General features: G+C 41.1%; 24 non-coding genes across 24 annotated transcripts; all 24 read right to left on the minus strand.

Moving 5' to 3' along the window:
- Positions 1-384: 384 nt before the first annotated feature.
- On the minus strand, positions 385-466 carry TRNAS-UGA (transfer RNA serine (anticodon UGA)). The gene has a single exon. It is a non-coding gene; the product is annotated as a tRNA-Ser (tRNA).
- A 671-nt stretch (positions 467-1,137) lies between these two features.
- On the minus strand, positions 1,138-1,219 carry TRNAS-UGA (transfer RNA serine (anticodon UGA)). Its single transcript has one exon. It is a non-coding gene; the product is annotated as a tRNA-Ser (tRNA).
- Positions 1,220-1,890: 671 nt separating this feature from the next.
- Positions 1,891-1,972, minus strand: TRNAS-UGA (transfer RNA serine (anticodon UGA)). Its single transcript has one exon. It is a non-coding gene; the product is annotated as a tRNA-Ser (tRNA).
- A 1,423-nt stretch (positions 1,973-3,395) lies between these two features.
- TRNAS-UGA (transfer RNA serine (anticodon UGA)) lies at positions 3,396-3,477 on the minus strand. The gene has a single exon. It is a non-coding gene; the product is annotated as a tRNA-Ser (tRNA).
- A 670-nt stretch (positions 3,478-4,147) lies between these two features.
- Positions 4,148-4,229, minus strand: TRNAS-UGA (transfer RNA serine (anticodon UGA)). The gene has a single exon. It is a non-coding gene; the product is annotated as a tRNA-Ser (tRNA).
- Positions 4,230-4,900: 671 nt separating this feature from the next.
- TRNAS-UGA (transfer RNA serine (anticodon UGA)) lies at positions 4,901-4,982 on the minus strand. The gene has a single exon. It is a non-coding gene; the product is annotated as a tRNA-Ser (tRNA).
- Positions 4,983-5,653: 671 nt separating this feature from the next.
- On the minus strand, positions 5,654-5,735 carry TRNAS-UGA (transfer RNA serine (anticodon UGA)). The gene has a single exon. It is a non-coding gene; the product is annotated as a tRNA-Ser (tRNA).
- A 671-nt stretch (positions 5,736-6,406) lies between these two features.
- TRNAS-UGA (transfer RNA serine (anticodon UGA)) lies at positions 6,407-6,488 on the minus strand. Its single transcript has one exon. It is a non-coding gene; the product is annotated as a tRNA-Ser (tRNA).
- A 671-nt stretch (positions 6,489-7,159) lies between these two features.
- Positions 7,160-7,241, minus strand: TRNAS-UGA (transfer RNA serine (anticodon UGA)). Its single transcript has one exon. It is a non-coding gene; the product is annotated as a tRNA-Ser (tRNA).
- Positions 7,242-8,484: 1,243 nt separating this feature from the next.
- On the minus strand, positions 8,485-8,566 carry TRNAS-UGA (transfer RNA serine (anticodon UGA)). Its single transcript has one exon. It is a non-coding gene; the product is annotated as a tRNA-Ser (tRNA).
- A 671-nt stretch (positions 8,567-9,237) lies between these two features.
- Positions 9,238-9,319, minus strand: TRNAS-UGA (transfer RNA serine (anticodon UGA)). Its single transcript has one exon. It is a non-coding gene; the product is annotated as a tRNA-Ser (tRNA).
- Positions 9,320-9,990: 671 nt separating this feature from the next.
- TRNAS-UGA (transfer RNA serine (anticodon UGA)) lies at positions 9,991-10,072 on the minus strand. The gene has a single exon. It is a non-coding gene; the product is annotated as a tRNA-Ser (tRNA).
- A 376-nt stretch (positions 10,073-10,448) lies between these two features.
- TRNAS-UGA (transfer RNA serine (anticodon UGA)) lies at positions 10,449-10,530 on the minus strand. The gene has a single exon. It is a non-coding gene; the product is annotated as a tRNA-Ser (tRNA).
- A 673-nt stretch (positions 10,531-11,203) lies between these two features.
- On the minus strand, positions 11,204-11,285 carry TRNAS-UGA (transfer RNA serine (anticodon UGA)). The gene has a single exon. It is a non-coding gene; the product is annotated as a tRNA-Ser (tRNA).
- A 299-nt stretch (positions 11,286-11,584) lies between these two features.
- TRNAS-UGA (transfer RNA serine (anticodon UGA)) lies at positions 11,585-11,666 on the minus strand. The gene has a single exon. It is a non-coding gene; the product is annotated as a tRNA-Ser (tRNA).
- Positions 11,667-12,337: 671 nt separating this feature from the next.
- TRNAS-UGA (transfer RNA serine (anticodon UGA)) lies at positions 12,338-12,419 on the minus strand. Its single transcript has one exon. It is a non-coding gene; the product is annotated as a tRNA-Ser (tRNA).
- A 671-nt stretch (positions 12,420-13,090) lies between these two features.
- TRNAS-UGA (transfer RNA serine (anticodon UGA)) lies at positions 13,091-13,172 on the minus strand. Its single transcript has one exon. It is a non-coding gene; the product is annotated as a tRNA-Ser (tRNA).
- A 671-nt stretch (positions 13,173-13,843) lies between these two features.
- On the minus strand, positions 13,844-13,925 carry TRNAS-UGA (transfer RNA serine (anticodon UGA)). The gene has a single exon. It is a non-coding gene; the product is annotated as a tRNA-Ser (tRNA).
- Positions 13,926-14,589: 664 nt separating this feature from the next.
- On the minus strand, positions 14,590-14,671 carry TRNAS-UGA (transfer RNA serine (anticodon UGA)). The gene has a single exon. It is a non-coding gene; the product is annotated as a tRNA-Ser (tRNA).
- A 671-nt stretch (positions 14,672-15,342) lies between these two features.
- On the minus strand, positions 15,343-15,424 carry TRNAS-UGA (transfer RNA serine (anticodon UGA)). Its single transcript has one exon. It is a non-coding gene; the product is annotated as a tRNA-Ser (tRNA).
- A 671-nt stretch (positions 15,425-16,095) lies between these two features.
- TRNAS-UGA (transfer RNA serine (anticodon UGA)) lies at positions 16,096-16,177 on the minus strand. The gene has a single exon. It is a non-coding gene; the product is annotated as a tRNA-Ser (tRNA).
- A 673-nt stretch (positions 16,178-16,850) lies between these two features.
- TRNAS-UGA (transfer RNA serine (anticodon UGA)) lies at positions 16,851-16,932 on the minus strand. Its single transcript has one exon. It is a non-coding gene; the product is annotated as a tRNA-Ser (tRNA).
- Positions 16,933-17,603: 671 nt separating this feature from the next.
- On the minus strand, positions 17,604-17,685 carry TRNAS-UGA (transfer RNA serine (anticodon UGA)). The gene has a single exon. It is a non-coding gene; the product is annotated as a tRNA-Ser (tRNA).
- Positions 17,686-18,349: 664 nt separating this feature from the next.
- Positions 18,350-18,431, minus strand: TRNAS-UGA (transfer RNA serine (anticodon UGA)). Its single transcript has one exon. It is a non-coding gene; the product is annotated as a tRNA-Ser (tRNA).
- Between the last annotated feature and the right edge of the window lie 30 nt (positions 18,432-18,461).

An 18,461-nucleotide genomic window follows, 5' to 3' on the forward strand; every position in this document is an offset into this window, starting at 1 on the left:
AATTCCCATGAAATATGCTACGGAGGACAGGATGTGAAGGTTGAAAAAGGGATCTCATTGGATTTCTTGTCCACTTGGCCATCGCATAACTCTTTACATATTTCTAACCATTTTAACCTGAAGGAAGAGATAGGGCAGGTCCAGAGGGTGGAAGTGAAAAGCTTTCTTTACATTACTTATACATCCCCTCACTATTGAGTTCGGATAATCTAGCTCTCGCCAGATTCCTCTCCCTCGGCGCATAAAATACACCGCTGTAAACAGGATTTGAACCTGTCCGGGAAAACCCCATTGCAAAATGAGTGTTGTTTTACTTAGCTCTCAAAACTTCTTTTGCTTGAACTTTCAATTGCAAGGTTTAATCTTTCAAAATATAGAGCCTAGCGCTGTGAACAGGATTTGAACCTATGCGGGGAGACCCCATTGGATTTCAAGTCCAACGCCTTAACAACTCGGCCATCACAGCTTTCTCAGAAGTTGCATTTCTCTGATGTCTCTGATTTCTGCAGTGTCTCCCATGTCTACTGGGTCCTTCAGTTTAGGGCTTTAGGATTGATTGTTGGATTTTGTTTCTGATTGCCTACTGAGCTTTTGGTTTGGGCTCTTTGTCATTGTCTGTTACAGTTGCCTATTGAAAGGTCAAACCTGAGGTTTCCGAGAATGAAGGAGGAAACGGATATGCTGTCAGGAAAACATACAGTGTTATTTTTTAGGTTTCATATGTATAAAGTTTAGGAGATATATTTTTGGGATAATTCCCATGAAATATTCTACGGAGGACAGGATTTGAAGTTTGAAAGGGGGATCTCATTGGATTTCTTGTCCACTTGGTCATCACATAACTCTTTACATATTTCTTAGCATTTTAACCTGAAGGAAGAGATAGGGCAGGTCCAGAGGGTGGAAGTGAAAGGCTTTCTTTACATTACTTATACATCCCCTCACTATTGAGTTCGGGTAATCTTGCTCTCACCAGATTCCTCTCCCTCGGCGCATAAAATACACCGCTGTAAACAGGATTTGAACCTGTGCGGGAAAATCCCATTGCAAAATGAGTGTTGTTTTACTTAGCTCTCAAAACTTCTTTTGCTTGAACTTTCAATTGCAAGGTTTAATCTTTCAAAATAAAGAGCCTAGCGCTGTGAACAGGATTTGAACCTATGCGGGGAGACCACATTGGATTTCAAGTCCAACACCTTAACCACTCGCCCATCACAGCTTTCTCAGAAGTTGCATTTCTCTGATGTCTCTGATTTCTGCAGTGTCTCCCATGTCTACTGGGTCCTTCAGTTTAGGGCTTTAGGATTGATTGTTGAATTTTGTTACTGATTGCCTACTGAGCTTTTGGTTTGGGCTCTTTGTCACTGTCTGTTACAGTTGCCTATTGAAAGGTCAGACCTGAGGTTTCCGAGAATGAAGGAGGAAACGGATATGCTGTCAGGTAAACACACAGTGATATTTTTTAGGTTTCATAAGCATAAAGTTTAGGAGATACATTTCTGGGAAAATTCCCATGAAATATTCTACGGAGGACAGGATTTGAAGTTTGAAAGGGGGATCTCATGGGATTTCTTGTCCACTTGGTAATCACATAACTCTTTACATATTTCTTACTATTTTAACCAGAAGGAAGAGATAAGGCAGGTACAGAGGGTGGAAGTGAAAGGCTTTCTTTACATTACTTATACATCCCCTCACTATTGAGTTCGGGTAATCTTGCTCTCACCAGATTTCACTCCCTCGGCGCTTAAAATACACCGCTCTAAACAGGATTTGAACCTGTGCGGGAAAACCCCATTGCATAATGAGTGTTGTTTTACTTAGCTCTCAAAACTTCTTTTGCTTGAACTTTCAATTGCAAGGTTTAATCTTTCAAAATATAGAGCCTAGCGCTGTGAACAGGATTTGAACCTATGCGGGGAGACCCCATTGGATTTCAAGTCCAACGCCTTAACAACTCGGCCATCACACCTTTCTCGGAAGTTGCATTTCTCTGATGTCTCTGATTTCTGCAGTGTCTCCCATGTCTACTGGGTCCTTCAGTTTAGGGCTTTAGGATTGATTGTTGGATTTTGTTTCTGATTGCCTACTGAGCTTTTGGTTTGGGCTCTTTGTCACTGTCTGTTACAGTTGCCTATTGAAAGGTCAGACCTGAGGTTTCCGAGAATGAAGGAGGAAACGGATATGCTGTCAGGAAAACATACAGTGTTATTTTTTAGGTTTCGTATGTCTAAAGTTTAGGAGATATATTTCTGGGATAATTCCCATGAAATATTCTATGGAGGAAAGGATTTGAAGTTTGAAAGGGGGATCTCATTGCATTTCTTGTCCTCTTGGTCATCACATAACTCTTTACATATTTCTTACTATTTTAACCAGAAGGAAGAGATAAGGCAGGTACAGAGGGTGGAAGTGAAAGGCTTTCTTTACATTACTTATACATCCCCTCACTATTGAGTTCGGGTAATCTTGCTCTCACCAGATTTCACTCCCTCGGCGCTTAAAATACACCGCTCTAAACAGGATTTGAACCTGTGCGGGAAAACCCCATTGCATAATGAGTGTTGTTTTACTTAGCTCTCAAAACTTCTTTTGCTTGAACTTTCAATTGCAATTTTTAATATTTCAAAATATAGAGCCTAGCATTGTGAACAGGATTTGAAACTGTGCGGGGAGACTCCATTGGATTTCAAGTCCAAAGCCTTAACCACTCGGTCATCACAGCTTTCTCGGAAGATGCATTTCTCCGATGTCTCTGATTTCTGCAGTGTCTCCCATGTCTTCTGGGTCCTTCAGTTTAGGGCTTTAGGATTGATTGTTGGATTATGTTTCTGATTGCCTACTGAGCTTTTGGTTTGGGCTCTTTGTCACTGTCTGTTACAGTTGCCTATTGAAAGGTCAGACCTGAGGTTTCCGAGAATGAAGGAGGAAACGGATATGCTGTCAGGTAAACACACATTGTTATTTTTTAGGTTTCATAAGTATAAAGTTTAGGAGATACATATGTGGGACAATTCCCATGAAATATTCTACGGAGGACAGGATTTGAAGTTTGAAAGGGGGATCTCATTGGATTTCTTGTCCACTTGGCCATCACACAACTCTTTACTTATTTCTTACCATTTTAACCTGAAGGAAGAGATAGGGTAGGTCCAGAGGGTGGATGTGAAAGGCTTTCTTTACATTACTTATACATCCCCTCACTATTGAGTTCGGGCAATCTTGCTCTCACCAGATTTATCTCCCTCGGCGCATAAAATACACAGCTGTAAACAGAATTTGAACCTGTGCTGGAAAACCCCATTGCAAAATGAGTGTTGTTTTACTTGGCTCTCAAAACTTCTTTTGCTTGAACTTTCAATTGCAAGGTTTAATCTTTCAAAATATTAACCTAGTGCTGTGAACAGGATTTGAACCTATGCGGGGAGACACCAGTGGAGTTCAAGTCCAACGCATTAACCACTCGGCCATCACAGCTTTCTCAGAATTTGCATTTCTCTGATGTCTCTGATTTCTGCAGTGTCTCCCATGTCTACTGGGTCCCTCAGTTTAGGGCTTTAGGATTGATTGTTGGATTATGTTTCTGATTGCCTACTGAGCTTTTGGTTTGGGCTCTTTGTCACTGTCTGTTACAGTTGCCTATTGAAAGGTCAGACCTGAGGATTCCGAGAATGAAGGAGGAAACGGATATGCTGTCAGGTAAACACACAGTGTTATTTTTTAGGTTTCATAAGCATAAAGTTTAGGAGATACATTTTTTGGAAAATTCCCATAAAATATTCTACGGAGGACAGGAATTGAAGTTTGAAAGGGGGATCTCATTGGATTTCTTGTCCACTTGGCCATCACACAACTCTTTACTTATTTCTTACCATTTTAACCTGAAGGAAGAGATAGGGTAGGTCCAGAGGGTGGATGTGAAAGGCTTTCTTTACATTACTTATACATCCCCTCACTATTGAGTTCGGGCAATCTTGCTCTCACCAGATTTATCTCCCTCGGCGCATAAAATACACAGCTGTAAACAGAATTTGAACCTGTGCTGGAAAACCCCATTGCAAAATGAGTGTTGTTTTACTTGGCTCTCAAAACTTCTTTTGCTTGAACTTTCAATTGCAAGGTTTAATCTTTCAAAATATTAACCTAGTGCTGTGAACAGGATTTGAACCTATGCGGGGAGACACCAGTGGATTTCAAGTCCAACGCATTAACCACTCGGCCATCACAGCTTTCTCAGAATTTGCATTTCTCTGATGTCTCTGATTTCTGCAGTGTCTCCCATGTCTACTGGGTCCCTCAGTTTAGGGCTTTAGGATTGATTGTTGGATTATGTTTCTGATTGCCTACTGAGCTTTTGGTTTGGGCTCTTTGTCACTGTCTGTTACAGTTGCCTATTGAAAGGTCAGACCTGAGGATTCCGAGAATGAAGGAGGAAACGGATATGCTGTCAGGTAAACACACAGTGTTATTTTTTAGGTTTCATAAGCATAAAGTTTAGGAGATACATTTTTTGGAAAATTCCCATAAAATATTCTACGGAGGACAGGAATTGAAGTTTGAAAGGGGGATCTCATTGGATCTCTTGTCCACTTGGCCATCGCATAACTCTTTACATATTTCTAAGCATTTTAACCTGACGGAAGAGATAGGGCAGGTCCAGAGGGTGGAAGTGAAAGGCTTTCTTTACATTACTTATACATCCCCTCACTATTGAGTTCGGGCAATCTTGCTCTCACCAGATTTCTCTCCCTCGGCGCATAAAATACACAGCTGTAAACAGAATTTGAACCTGTGCGGGAAAACCCCATTGCAAAATGAGTGTTGTTTTACTTAGCTCTCAAAACTTCTTTTGCTTGAAATTTCAATTGCAAGGTTTAATCTTTCAAAATATAGAGCCTAGCGCTGTGAACAGGATTTGAACCTATGTGGGGAGACCCCATTGGATTTCAAGTCCAACGCATTAACCACTCGGCCATCACAGCTTTCTCGGAAGGTGCATTTCTCCGATGTCTCTGATTTCTGCAGTGTCTCCCATGTCTACTGGGTCCTTCAGTTTAGGGCTTTAGGATTGATTGTTAGATTATGTTTCTGATTGACTACTGAGCTTTTGGTTTGGGCTCTTTGTCACTGTCAGTTACAGTTGCCTATTGAAAGGTCAGACCTGAGGATTCCGAGAATGAAGGAGGAAACGGATATGCTGTCAGGTAAACACACAGTGTTATTTTTTAGGTTTCATAAGCATAAAGTTTAGGAGATACATTTCTTGGAAAATTCCCATAAAATATTCTACGGAGGACAGGATTTGAAGTTTGAAAGGGGGATCTCATTGGATTTCTTGTCCACTTGGCCATCACATAACTCTTTACATATTTCATAGCATTTTAACCTGACGGAAGAGATAGGGCAGGTCCAGAGGGTGGAAGTGAAAGGCTTTCTTTACATTACTTATACATCCCCTCACTATTGAGTTCGGGCAATCTTGCTCTCACCAGATTTCTCTCCCTCGGCGCATAAAATACACAGCTGTAAACAGAATTTGAACCTGTGCGGGAAAACCCCATTGCAAAATGAGTGTTGTTTTACTTAGCTCTCAAAACTTCTTTTGCTTGAAATTTCAATTGCAAGGTTTAATCTTTCAAAATATAGAGCCTAGCGCTGTGATCAGGATTTGAACCTATGTGGTGAGACCCTATTGGATTTCAAGTCCAACGCCTTAACCACTCGGCCATCACAGCTTTCTCGGAAGGTGCATTTCTCCGATGTCTCTGATTTCTGCAGTGTCTCCCATGTCTACTGGGTCCTTCAGTTTAGGGCTTTAGGATTGATTGTTGGATTATGTTTCTGATCGCCTATTGAGCTTTTGGTTTGGGCTCTTTGTCACTGTCTGTTACAGTTGCCTATTGAAAGTTCAGACCTGAAGTTTCCGAGAATGAAGGAGGAAACGGATATGCTGTCAGGAAAACATACAGTGTTATTTTTTAGGTTTCATATGTATAAAGTTTAGGAGATATATTTTTGGGATAATTCCCATGAAATATTCTACGGAGCACAGGATTTGAAGTTTGAAAGGGGGATCTTATTGGATTTCTTGTCCACTTGGTCATCACATAACTCTTTACATATTTCTTACCATTTTAACCAGAAGGAAGAGATAGGGTAGGTCCAGAGGATGGATGTGAAAGGCTTTCTTTACATTACTTATACATCCCCTCACTATTGAGTTTGGGCAATCTTGCTCTCACCAGATTTCTCTCCCTCGGCGCATAAAATACACCGCTGTAAACAGGATTTGAACCCGTGCGGGAAAACCCCATTGCAAAATGAGTGTTGTTTTACTTAGCTCTCAAAACTTCTTTTGCTTGAGCTTTCAATTGCAAGGTTTAATCTTTCAAAATATAGAGCCTAGCGCTGTGAACAGGATTTGAACCTATGCGGGGAGACCCCATTGGATTTCAAGTCCAACGCCTTAACCACTCGGCCATCACAGCTTTCTCGGAATTTGTGTTTCTCCAATGTCACTGATTTCTGCAGTGTCTTCCATGTCTACTGGGTCCTTCAGTTTAGGGCTTTAGGATTGATTGTTAGATTATGTTTCTGATTGACTACTGAGCTTTTGGTTTGGGCTCTTTGTCACTGTCTGTTACAGTTGCCTATTGAAAGGTCAGACCTGAGGATTCCGAGAATGAAGGAGGAAACGGATATGCTGTCAGGTAAACACACAGTGTTATTTTTTAGGTATCTTAAGCATAAAGTTTAGGAGATACATTTCTTGGAAAATTCCCATAAAATATTCTACGGAGGACAGGATTTGAAGTTTGAAAGGGGGATCTCATTGGATTTCTTGTCCACTTGGCCATCACATAACTCTTTACATATTTCATAGCATTTTAACCTGACGGAAGAGATAGGGCAGGTCCAGAGGGTGGAAGTGAAAGGCTTTCTTTACATTACTTATACATCCCCTCACTATTGAGTTCGGGCAATCTTGCTCTCACCAGATTTCTCTCCCTCGGCGCATAAAATACACAGCTGTAAACAGAATTTGAACCTGTGCGGGAAAACCCCATTGCAAAATGAGTGTTGTTTTACTTAGCTCTCAAAACTTCTTTTGCTTGAAATTTCAATTGCAATGTTTAATCTTTCAAAATATAGAGCCTAGCGCTGTGAACAGGATTTGAACCTATGTGGGGAGACCCCATTGGATTTCAAGTCCAACGCCTTAACCACTCGGCCATCACAGCTTTCTCGGAAGGTGCATTTCTCCGATGTCTCTGATTTCTGCAGTGTCTCCCATGTCTACTGGGTCCTTCAGTTTAGGGCTTTAGGATTGATTGTTGGATTATGTTTCTGATCGCCTACTGAGCTTTTGGTTTGGGCTCTTTGTCACTGTCTGTTACAGTTGCCTATTGAAAGTTCAGACCTGAGGTTTCCGAGAATGAAGGAGGAAACGGATATGCTGTCAGGAAAACATACAGTGTTATTTTTTAGGTTTCATATGTATAAAGTTTAGGAGATATATTTTTGGGATAATTCCCATGAAATATTCTACGGAGGACAGGATTTGAAGTTTGAAAGGGGGATCTTATTGGATTTCTTGTCCACTTGGTCATCACAGAACTCTTTACATATTTCTTACCATTTTAACCAGAAGGAAGAGATAGGGCAGGTCCAGAGGGTGGAAGTGAAAGGCTTTCTTTACATTACTTATACATCCCCTCACTATTGAGTTCGGGTAATCTTGCTCTCACCAGATTCCTCTCCCTCGGCGCATAAAATACACCGCTGTAAACAGGATTTGAACCTTCAGAGAAATGGTTCTCTGAAGGTGCATTTCTCCGATGTCTCTGATTTCTGCAGTGTCTCCCATGTCTACTGGGTCCTTCAGTTTAGGGCTTTAGGATTGATTGTTGGATTATGTTTCTGATCGCCTACTGAGCTTTTGGTTTGGGCTCTTTGTCACTGTCTGTTACAGTTGCCTATTGAAAGTTCAGACCTGAGGTTTCCGAGAATGAAGGAGGAAACGGATATGCTGTCAGGAAAACATACAGTGTTATTTTTTAGGTTTCATATGTATAAAGTTTAGGAGATATATTTTTGGGATAATTCCCATGAAATATTCTACGGAGGACAGGATTTGAAGTTTGAAAGGGGATCTTATTGGATTTCTTGTCCACTTGGTCATCACAGAACTCTTTACATATTTCTTACCATTTTAACCAGAAGGAAGAGATAGGGCAGGTCCAGAGGGTGGATGTGAAAGGCTTTCTTTACATTATTTATACATCCCCTCACTATTGAGTTCGGGTAATCTTGCTCTCACCAGATTCCTCTCCCTCGGCGCATAAAATACACCGCTGTAAACAGGATTTGAACCTGTGCGGGAAAACCCCATTGCAAAATGAGTGTTGTTTTACTTAGCTCTCAAAACTTCTTTTGCTTGAACTTTCAATTGCAAGGTTTAATCTTTCAAAATATAGAGCCTAGCGCTGTGAACAGGATTTGAACCTATGCGGGGAGACCCCATTGGATTTCAAGTCCAACGCCTTAACCACTCGGCCATCACAGCTTTCTCAGAAGTTGCATTTCTCTGATGTCTCTGATTTCTGCAGTGTCTCCCATGTCTACTGGGTCCTTCAGTTTAGGGCTTTAGGATTGATTGTTGGATTTTGTTTCTGATTGCCTACTGAGCTTTTGGTTTGGGCTCTTTGTCACTGTCTGTTACAGTTGCCTATTGAAAGGTCAGACCTGAGGTTTCCGAGAATGAAGGAGGAAACGGATATGCTGTCAGGAAAACATACAGTGTTATTTTTTAGGTTTCATATGTATAAAGTTTAGGAGATATATTTTTGGCATAATTCCCATGAAATATTCTACGGAGGACAGGATTTGAAGTTTGAAAGGGGGATCTTATTGGATTTCTTGTCCACTTGGTCATCACAGAACTCTTTACATATTTCTTACCATTTTAACCAGAAGGAAGAGATAGGGCAGGTCCAGAGGGTGGAAGTGAAAGGCTTTCTTTACATTACTTATACATCCCCTCACTATTGAGTTCGGGTAATCTTGCTCTCACCAGATTCCTCTCCCTCGGCGCATAAAATACACCGCTGTAAACAGGATTTGAACCTGTGCGGGAAAACCCCATTGCAAAATGAGTGTTGTTTTACTTAGCTCTCAAAACTTCTCTTGCTTGAACTTTCAATTGCAAGGTTTAATCTTTCAAAATATAGAGCCTAGCGCTGTGAACAGGATTTGAACTCATGCGGGGAGACCCCATTGGATTTCAAGTCCAACGCCTTAACCACTCGGCCATCACAGCTTTCTCGGAAGTTGCATTTCTCTGATGTCTCTGATTTCTGCAGTGTCTCCCATGTCTACTGGGTCCTTCAGTTTAGGGCTTTAGGATTGATTGTTGGATTTTGTTTCTGATTGCCTACTGAGCTTTTGGTTTGGGCTCTTTGTCACTGTCTGTTACAGTTGCCTATTGAAAGGTCAGACCTGAGGTTTCCGAGAATGAAGGAGGAAACGGATATGCTGTCAGGAAAACATACAGTGTTATTTTTTAGGTTTCATATGTATAAAGTTTAGGAGATATATTTTTGGGATAATTCCCATGAAATATTCTACGGAGGACAGGATTTGAAGTTTGAAAGGGGGATCTTATTGGATTTCTTGTCCACTTGGTCATCACAGAACTCTTTACATATTTCTTACCATTTTAACCAGAAGGAAGAGATAGGGCAGGTCCAGAGGGTGGAAGTGAAAGGCTTTCTTTACATTACTTATACATCCCCTCACTATTGAGTTCGGGTAATCTTGCTCTCACCAGATTCCTCTCCCTCGGCGCATAAAATACACCACTGTAAACAGGATTTGAACCTGTGCGGGAAAACCCCATTGCAAAATGAGTGTTGTTTTACTTAGCTCTCAAAACTTCTTTTGCTTGAACTTTCAATTGCAAGGTTTAATCTTTCAAAATATAGAGCCTAGCGCTGTGAACAGGATTTGAACCTATGCGGGGAGACCCCATTGGATTTCAAGTCCAACGCCTTAACCACTCGGCCATCACAGCTTTCTCAGAAGTTGGAGGACAGGATTTGAAGTTTGAAAGGGGGATCTTATTGGATTTCTTGTCCACTTGGTCATCACAGAACTCTTTACATATTTCTTACCATTTTAACCAGAAGGAAGAGATAGGGCAGGTCCAGAGGGTGGAAGTGAAAGGCTTTCTTTACATTACTTATACATCCCCTCACTATTGAGTTCGGGTAATCTTGCTCTCACCAGATTCCTCTCCCTCGGCGCATAAAATACACCACTGTAAACAGGATTTGAACCTGTGCGGGAAAACCCCATTGCAAAATGAGTGTTGTTTTACTTAGCTCTCAAAACTTCTTTTGCTTGAACTTTCAATTGCAAGGTTTAATCTTTCAAAATATAGAGCCTAGCGCTGTGAACAGGATTTGAACCTATGCGGGGAGACCCCATTGGATTTCAAGTCCAACGCCTTAACCACTCGGCCATCACAGCTTTCTCTGAAGTTGCATTTCTCTGATGTCTCTGATTTCTGCAGTGTCTCCCATGTCTACTGGGTCCTTCAGTTTAGGGCTTTAGGATTGATTGTTGGATTTTGTTTCTGATTGCCTACTGAGCTTTTGGTTTGGGCTCTTTGTCACTGTCTGTTACAGTTGCCTATTGAAAGGTCAGACCTGAGGTTTCCGAGAATGAAGGAGGAAACGGATATGCTGTCAGGAAAACATACAGTGTTATTTTTTAGGTTTCATATGTATAAAGTTTAGGAGATGTATTTTTTTGGGATAATTCCCATGAAATATTCTACGGAGGATAGGATTTGAAGTTTGAAAGGGGGATCTTATTGGATTTCTTGTCCACTTGGTCATCACATAACTCTTTACATATTTCTTACCATTTTAACCAGAAGGAAGAGATAGGGTAGGTCCAGAGGGTGGATGTGAAAGGCTTTCTTTACATTACTTATACATCCCCTCACTATTGAGTTTGGGCAATCTTGCTCTCACCAGATTTCTCTCCCTCGGCGCATAAAATACACCGCTGTAAACAGGATTTGAACCCATGCGGGAAAACCCCATTGCAAAATGAGTGTTGTTTTACTTAGCTCTCAAAACTTCTTTTGCTTGAGCTTTCAATTGCAAGGTTTAATCTTTCAAAATATAGAGCCTAGCGCTGTGAACAGGATTTGAACCTATGCGGGGAGACCCCATTGGATTTCAAGTCCAACGCCTTAACCACTCGGCCATCACAGCTTTCTCGGAATTTTTGTTTCTCCAATGTCTCTGATTTCTGCAGTGTCTTCCGAGTGGTTAAGGTGGAAGTGAAAGGCTTTCTTTACATTACTTATACATCCCCTCACTATTGAGTTCGGGCAATCTTGCTCTCACCAGATTTCTCTCCCTCGGCGCATAAAATACACAGCTGTAAACAGAATTTGAACCTGTGCGGGAAAACCCCATTGCAAAATGAGTGTTGTTTTACTTAGCTCTCAAAACTTCTTTTGCTTGAAATTTCAATTGCAAGGTTTAATCTTTCAAAATATAGAGCCTAGCGCTGTGAACAGGATTTGAACCTATGTGGGGAGACCCCATTGGATTTCAAGTCCAACGCCTTAACCACTCGGCCATCACAGCTTTCTCGGAAGGTGCATTTCTCCGATGTCTCTGATTTCTGCAGTGTCTCCCATGTCTACTGGGTCCTTCAGTTTAGGTCTTTAGGATTGATTGTTGGATTATGTTTCTGATCGCCTACTGAGCTTTTGGTTTGGGCTCTTTGTCACTGTCTGTTACAGTTGCCTATTGAAAGTTCAGACCTGAGGTTTCCGAGAATGAAGGAGGAAACGGATATGCTGTCAGGAAAACATACAGTGTTATTTTTTAGGTTTCATATGTATAAAGTTTAGGAGATATATTTTTGGGATAATTCCCATGAAATATTCTACAGAGGACAGGATTTGAAGTTTGAAAGGGGGATCTTATTGGATTTCTTGTCCACTTGGTCATCACATAACTCTTTACATATTTCTTACCATTTTAACCAGAAGGAAGAGATAGGGTAGGTCCAGAGGGTGGAAGTGAAAGGCTTTCTTTACATTACTTATACATCCCCTCACTATTGAGTTCGGGTAATCTTGCTCTCACCAGATTCCTCTCCCTCGGCGCATAAAATACACCACTGTAAACAGGATTTGAACCTGTGCGGGAAAACCCCATTGCAAAATGAGTGTTGTTTTACTTAGCTCTCAAAACTTCTTTTGCTTGAACTTTCAATTGCAAGGTTTAATCTTTCAAAATATAGAGCCTAGCGCTGTGATCAGGATTTGAACCTATGTGGGGAGACCCTATTGGATTTCAAGTCCAACGCCTTAACCACTCGGCCATCACAGCTTTCTCGGAAGGTGCATTTCTCCGATGTCTCTGATTTCTGCAGTGTCTCCCATGTCTACTGGGTCCTTCAGTTTAGGGCTTTAGGATTGATTGTTGGATTATGTTTCTGATCGCCTATTGAGCTTTTGGTTTGGGCTCTTTGTCACTGTCTGTTACAGTTGCCTATTGAAAGTTCAGACCTGAGGTTTCCGAGAATGAAGGAGGAAACGGATATGCTGTCAGGAAAACATACAGTGTTATTTTTTAGGTTTCATATGTATAAAGTTTAGGAGATATATTTTTGGGATAATTCCCATGAAATATTCTACAGAGGACAGGATTTGAAGTTTGAAAGGGGGATCTTATTGGATTTCTTGTCCACTTGGTCATCACATAACTCTTTACATATTTCTTACCATTTTAACCAGAAGGAAGAGATAGGGCAGGTCCAGAGGGTGGAAGTGAAAGGCTTTCTTTACATTACTTATACATCCCCTCACTATTGAGTTCGGGTAATCTTGCTCTCACCAGATTCCTCTCCCTCGGCGCATAAAATACACCGCTGTAAACAGGATTTGAACCCGTGCGGGAAAACCCCATTGCAAAATGAGTGTAGTTTTACTTAGCTCTCAAAACTTCTTTTGCTTGAACTTTCAATTGCAAGGTTTAATCTTTCAAAATATAGAGCCTAGCGCTGTGAACAGGATTTGAACCTATGCGGGGAGACCCCATTGGATTTCAAGTCCAACGCCTTAACCACTCGGCCATCACAGCTTTCTCGGAATTTGTGTTTCTCCAATGTCTTTGATTTCTGCAGTGTCTTCCATGTCTACTGGGTCCTTCAGTTTAGGGCTTTAGGATTGATTGTTAGATTATGTTTCTGATTGCCTACTGAGCTTTTGGTTTGGGCTCTTTGTCACTGTCTGTTACAGTTGCCTATTGAAAGGTCAGACCTGAGGATTCCGAGAATGAAGGAGGAAACGGATATGCTGTCAGGTAAACACACTGTGTTATTTTTTAGGTTTCATAAGCATAAAGTTTAGGAGATACATTTCTTGGAAAATTCCCATAAAATATTCTACGGAGGACAGGATTTGAAGTTTGAAAGGGGGATCTCATTGGATTTCTTGTTCACTTGGACATCACATAACTCTTTACATATTTCTTAGCATTTTAACCTGACGGAAGAGATAGGGCAGGTCCAGAGGGTGGAAGTGAAAGGCTTTCTTTACATTACTTATACATCCCCTCACTATTGAGTTCGGGCAATCTTGCTCTCACCAGATTTCTCTCCCTCGGCGCATAAAATACACAGCTGTAAACAGAATTTGAACCTGTGCGGGAAAACCCCATTGCAAAATGAGTGTTGTTTTACTTAGCTCTCAAAACTTCTTTTGCTTGAAATTTCAATTGCAAGGTTTAATCTTTCAAAATATAGAGCCTAGCGCGGTGAACAGGATTTGAACCTATCTGGGGAGACCCAATTGGATTTCAAGTCCAATGCCTTAACCACTCGGCCATCACAGCTTTCTCGGAAGGTGCATTTCTCCGATGTCTCTGATTTCTGCAGTGTCTCCCATGTCTACTGGGTCCTTCAGTTTAGGGCTTTAGGATTGATTGTTGGATTATGTTTCTGATTGCCTACTGAGCTTTTGGTTTGGGCTCTTTGTCACTGTCTGTTACAGTTGCCTATTGAAAGGTCAGACCTGAGGTTTCCGAGAATGAAGGAGGAAATGGATATGCTGTCAGGTATACACACAAGGTTATTTTTTAGTTTTCATATGTATAAAGTTTAGGAGATTCATTTCTGGGAAAATTCCCATAAAATATTCTACGGAGGACAGGATTTGAAGTTTGAAAGGGGGATCTCATTGGATTTCTTGTCCACTTGGCCATCACATAACTCTTTACATATTTCTTAGCATTTTAACCTGAAGGAAGAGAGGTCCAGAGGGTGGAAGTGAAAGGCTTTCTTTACATTACTTATACATCCCCTCACTATTGAGTTCGGGCAATCTTGCTCTCACCAGATTTCTCTCCCTCGGCGCATAAAATACACAGCTGTAAACAGAATTTGAACCTGTGCGGGAAAACCCCATTGCAAAATGAGTGTTGTTTTACTTAGCTCTCAAAACTTATTTTGCTTGAACTTTCAATTGCAAGGTTTAATCTTTCAAAATATAGAGCCTAGCGCTGTGAACAGGATTTGAATCTATGTGGGGAGACCCCATTGGATTTCAAGTCCAACGCCTTAACCACTCGGCCATCACAGCTTTCTCGGAAGTTGCATTTCTCTGATGTCTCTGATTTCTGCAGTGTCTTCCATGTCTACTGGGTCCTTCAGTTTAGGGCTTTAGGATTGATTGTTAGATTATGTTTCTGATTGCCTACTGAGCTTTTGGTTTGGGCTCTTTGTCACTGTCTGTTACAGTTGCCTATTGAAAGGTCAGACCTGAGGATTCCGAGAATGAAGGAGGAAACGGATATGCTGTCAGGAAAACATACAGTGTTATTTTTTAGGTTTCATATGTATAAAGTTTAGGAGATATATTTTTGGGATAATTCCCATGAAATATTCTACGGAGGACAGGATTTGAAGTTTGAAAGGGGGATCTTATTGGATTTCTTGTCCACTTGGTCATCACATAACTCTTTACATATTTCTTACCATTTTAACCAGAAGGAAGAGATAGGGCAGGTCCAGAGGGTGGAAGTGAAAGGCTTTCTTTACATTACTTATACATCCCCTCACTATTGAGTTCGGGTAATCTTGCTCTCACCAGATTCCTCTCCCTCGGCGCATAAAATACACCGCTGTAAACAGGATTTGAACCTGTGCGGGAAAACCCCATTGCAAAATGAGTGTTGTTTTACTTAGCTCTCAAAACTTCTTTTTCTTGAACTTTCAATTGCAAGGTTTAATCTTTCAAAATATAGAGCCTAGCGCTGTGAACAGGATTTGAACCTATGCGGGGAGACCCCATTGGATTTCAAGTCCAACGCCTTAACCACTCGGCCATCACAGCTTTCTCGGAAGTTGCATTTCTCTGATGTCTCTGATTTCTGCAGTGTCTCCCATGTCTACTGGGTCCTTCAGTTTAGGGCTTTAGGATTGATTGTTGGATTTTGTTTCTGATTGCCTACTGAGCTTTTGGTTTGGGCTCTTTGTCACTGTCTGTTACAGTTGCCTATTGAAAGGTCAGACCTGAGGTTTCCGAGAATGAAGGAGGAAACGGATATGCTGTCAGGAAAACATACAGTGTTATTTTTTAGGTTTCATATGTATAAAGTTTAGGAGATATATTTTTGGGATAATTCCCATGAAATATTCTACGGAGGACAGGATTTGAAGTTTGAAAGGGGGATCTTATTGGATTTCTTGTCCACTTGGTCATCACAGAACTCTTTACATATTTCTTACCATTTTAACCAGAAGGAAGAGATAGGGCAGGTCCAGAGGGTGGAAGTGAAAGGCTTTCTTTACATTACTTATACATCCCCTCAATATTGAGTTCGGGTAATCTTGCTCTCACCAGATTCCTCTCCCTCGGCGCACAAAATACACCACTGTAAACAGGATTTGAACCAGTGCGGGAAAACCCCATTGCAAAATGAGTGTTGTTTTACTTAGCTCTCAAAACTTCTTTTGCTTGAACTTTCAATTGCAAGGTTTAATCTTTCAAAATATAGAGCCTAGCGCTGTGAACAGGATTTGAACCTATGCGGGGAGACCCCATTGGATTTCAAGTCCAACGCCTTAACCACTCAGCCATCACAGCTTTCTCTGAAGTTGCATTTCTCTGATGTCTCTGATTTCTGCAGTGTCTCCCATGTCTACTGGGTCCTTCAGTTTAGGGCTTTAGGATTGATTGTTGGATTTTGTTTCTGATTGCCTACTGAGCTTTTGGTTTGGGCTCTTTGTCACTGTCTGTTACAGTTGCCTATTGAAAGGTCAGACCTGAGGTTTCCGAGAATGAAGGAGGAAACGGATATGCTGTCAGGAAAACATACAGTGTTATTTTTTAGGTTTCATATGTATAAAGTTTAGGAGATGTATTTTTTGGGGATAATTCCCATGAAATATTCTACGGAGGATAGGATTTGAAGTTTGAAAGGGGGATCTTATTGGATTTCTTGTCCACTTGGTCATCACATAACTCTTTACATATTTCTTACCATTTTAACCAGAAGGAAGAGATAGGGTAGGTCCAGAGGGTGGATGTGAAAGGCTTTCTTTACATTACTTATACATCCCCTCACTATTGAGTTTGGGCAATCTTGCTCTCATCAGATTTCTCTCCCTCGGTGCATAAAATACACCGCTGTAAACAGGATTTGAACCCGTGCGGGAAAACCCCATTGCAAAATGAGTGTTGTTTTACTTAGCTCTCAAAACTTCTTTTGCTTGAGCTTTCAATTGCAAGGTTTAATCTTTCAAAATATAGAGCCTAGCGCTGTGAACAGGATTTGAACCTATGCGGGGAGACCCCTTTGGATTTCAAGTCCAACGCCTTAACCACTCGGCCATCACAGCTTTCTCGGAATTTGTGTTTCTCCAATGTCTTTGATTTCTGCAGTGTCTTCCATGTCTACTGGGTCCTTCAGTTTAGGGCTTTAGGATTGATTGTTAGATTATGTTTCTGATTGCCTACTGAGCTTTTGGTTTGGGCTCTTTGTCACTGTCTGTTACAGTTGCCTATTGAAAGGTCAGACCTGAGGATTCCGAGAATGAAGGAGGAAACGGATATGCTGTCAGGTAAACAAACTGTGTTATTTTTTAGGTTTCATAAGCATAAAGTTTAGGAGATACATTTCTTGGAAAATTCCCATAAAATATTCTACGGAGGACAGGATTTGAAGTTTGAAAGGGGGATCTCATTGGATTTCTTGTTCACTTGGACATCACATAACTCTTTACATATTTCTTAGCATTTTAACCTGACGGAAGAGATAGGGCAGGTCCAGAGGGTGGAAGTGAAAGGCTTTCTTTACTTTACTTATACATCCCCTCACTATTGAGTTCGGGCAATCTTGCTCTCACCAGATTTCTCTCCCTCGGCGCATAAAATACACAGCTGTAAACAGAATTTGAACCTGTGCGGGAAAACCCCATTGCAAAATGAGTGTTGTTTTACTTAGCTCTCAAAACTTCTTTTGCTTGAAATTTCAATTGCAAGGTTTAATCTTTCAAAATATAGAGCCTAGCGCAGTGAACAGGATTTGAACCTATGTGGGGAGACCCAATTGGATTTCAAGTCCAACGCCTTAACCACTCGGCCATCACAGCTTTCTCGGAAGGTGCATTTCTCCGAAGTCTCTGATTTCTACAGTGTCTCCCATGTCTACTGGGTCCTTCAGTTTAGGGCTTTAGGATTGATTGTTGGATTTTGTTTCTGATTGCCTACTGAGCTTTTGGTTTGGGCTCTTTGTCACTGTCTGTTACAGTTGCCTATTGAAAGGTCAGACCTGAGGTTTCCGAGAATGAAGGAGGAAATGGATATGCTGTCAGGTAAACACACAGTGTTATTTTTTAGTTTTCATATGTATAAAGTTTAGGAGATTCATTTCTGGGAAAATTCCCATAAAATATTCTACGGAGGACAGGATTTGAAGTTTGAAAGGGGGATCTCATTGGATTTCTTGTCCACTTGGCCATCACATAACTCTTTACATATTTCTTAGCATTTTAACCTGAAGGAAGAGAGGTCCAGAGGGTGGAAGTGAAAGGCTTTCTTTACATTACTTATACATCCCCTCACTATTGAGTTCGGGCAATCTTGCTCTCACCAGATTTCTCTCCCTCGGCGCATAAAATACACCGCTGTAAACAGGATTTGAACCTATGCGGGAAAACCCCATTGCAAAATGAGTGTTGTTTTACTTAGCTCTCAAAACTTCTTTTGCTTGAACTTTCAATTTGTAGGTTTAATCTTTCAAAATATAGAGCCTAGCGCTGTGAACAGGATTTGAACCTATGCGGGGAGACCCCATTGGATTTCAAGTCCAACGCCTTAACCACTCGGCCATCACAGCTTTCTCGGAAGTTGCATTTCTCTGATGTCT

Source organism: Hyla sarda, chromosome 4 (assembly GCF_029499605.1).
Source record: "Hyla sarda isolate aHylSar1 chromosome 4, aHylSar1.hap1, whole genome shotgun sequence".
Classification (NCBI taxonomy): Eukaryota; Metazoa; Chordata; class Amphibia; order Anura; family Hylidae; genus Hyla; species Hyla sarda.